The following is a 2,195-nucleotide window of genomic DNA, read 5'->3' on the forward strand; positions in this document are numbered from 1 at the left end:
CCATGTGTTAAGCATTTTTGGCTTTACCATACTGATTAGGATAAACTATTTTTGAATGTCCTAATCTTGCCTTCCCTCTGTTCTGGCATAACTAGGGCTGAAATTATTTAGATGTTATGACAAAAGTCAGTAACACTTCCTCAAATTCCACTACGTTGGAGGGGGAGAAAAAAGTGCAATTGAATTTTCCCATTTACAGGTCTTCACAATACCCCAGTGGTATTACATCTGATACATTGAATATTAAGCTCTGAAAAGATATCCCTATGAGTTACGAAAATACCTCTGCATGCAGCATTCTGAATGCTAGATGAAAGGAGGATACATATATTCTTAAAAAATTAATAAAAATCATCCTTTGAACTCTGCAAAAGGATGGAGCAAAGCATTAGTCTGTGGCTGCAAATAAATCTGAGCTCTGGCAATAGCTGTGATACCTGCCCAGTGGTCCTTGGCTGGCTCAGGTCTCTTTCTGACCTTCTAGGAATCTGTAGCACCGAGCGTCCCTGCGAGGCGTTCGTTCGGCCTAGCTTGCTCAGCAAGGGACGATTCTGCGGCTCTGTCCCGGGGCTGCCACCCTCCTGTGGCGGCTGGTGCTGCTCATGGCCTGGTGAAAGCAGTGCGGTCAGTCAGTCAGTTGTGTGCTCCCCTGTGACTTAACAGCACCCACCCAGCTTTGAAGTCATTAAGGCTAACAGCAAGGGAGGGGACAGGAAGCATCACAAAGCTTGGTGTGGGGAAGATCCTGAACTTGGGGAACCTGACTTTCAAAGGGGAATGTTCCTTGACTTGTGTCTCGTTAGCCACTAGCAAATTGAACACTTTCACTTGAATTACAAACCCATTGTTTCAGCTGCTTACCTTGACTCTTCCCCAGCCTGTAGATGTCTGTATTAACTCCAGTTATATGAAATGTCAACTTTGAAGTATTTTTGTTAAATACACAAGTAGAGCTTTGTATTTAACTAATTGTGAATTAATGTCTGTAGAGTGTGACATACCATTTTTGAAGTTGCTTCTATCCTTTGCGTTTTTTTCTGTGAACTGTCTTCACTGAAAGGACTACTATTCCCCACAGCACAAGCTCTTGTATTGTTTTATGCTTTAGTGATGTTCTATCTTGTCTTTCATCTTAAATCTAAAGCTTAATACTTGTACTGTAAGAATGTAACACCTAGATGGCAAGTTTAATGGCTGCTTGTACTCTGGCAGTAAAGCTGTAATGGCCTTTCAGTAGGGTTTTTTTTCTATTATTCCTAGTTGTTTTCTCTTCCTTTTTTTTTTTTTTTTTCCTTCTCCCTAAGGCTTACTTTTGTATATAGCACTTCTGAAAAACCTTAGTGTCTAGGTAAGCAAGTGGTCTGCTATGCCAAGTAGTAATACTCATCCTTGTATTAACACATACAGGGACTTCTTCGAACATCTACAAGCCTAAGGTATGTTCTTAAAGCTATCCAGTGTTCTGTGTATGCAAACTGATTTAAAGCTATACAGGTTACTATGGTTTACATAAACTCACTCTGCTTTATGGAAAACTACTTTTTTTTTTTTTTCTTCTTTTTAACATAAGTGAAAAAGGCTATAAAAATATAGCCCCACTCTGCCAAGGAAGCTGAATCGGTCTTAAATACTGAGGCGGATAAAAACTCAGCTCTCAAACCCTGCTTAATGCTGCACACTGGTCTTGAAAGCAGAGAGCGATGCTGAAATTTCTTAGTTTCTAGAATTGTGGAGCAGTCACCTGTATTTCCAAACTAACCACACACCACCATAAAGGTGTCCAGCTCTGTACTGCCCTTCAGCTGAGGAGGGCTATGTCCCCCAGTGTGCTCATCATGTGAAGCAAGTCCATAACATGCCAGACTAGTTCAGTGTGAGGGTAACACAGTCATTAATCTTGCAGCAGCAGTTACTCAGCCTTGATCACAGCTGTGGCATTCTCTGGTTAAGTTACTGAACTGATGTCCTTTCTGAACAAAAAATGGCACTGAAACAAAGCCTTCAGGGTTTAGCAAAAAGGAATTTTGCTTTTTATTGTAACTTTCCTTGGAATACAGTGTCATTTGTGCTTCTGATCTCTGACCAGATGTTTTTAAAAAAAAAAAAAAAACCAAAAAGCCCAACAAAACCCAAACCACCTCATAGTCCTCATGTAAACCCCTGGCCTAAAATAACTGCAGCTTAATGATGTGATG

This window comes from Pelecanus crispus, chromosome 3 (assembly GCF_030463565.1).
Source record: "Pelecanus crispus isolate bPelCri1 chromosome 3, bPelCri1.pri, whole genome shotgun sequence".
In the NCBI taxonomy this organism is placed as follows: Eukaryota; Metazoa; Chordata; class Aves; order Pelecaniformes; family Pelecanidae; genus Pelecanus; species Pelecanus crispus.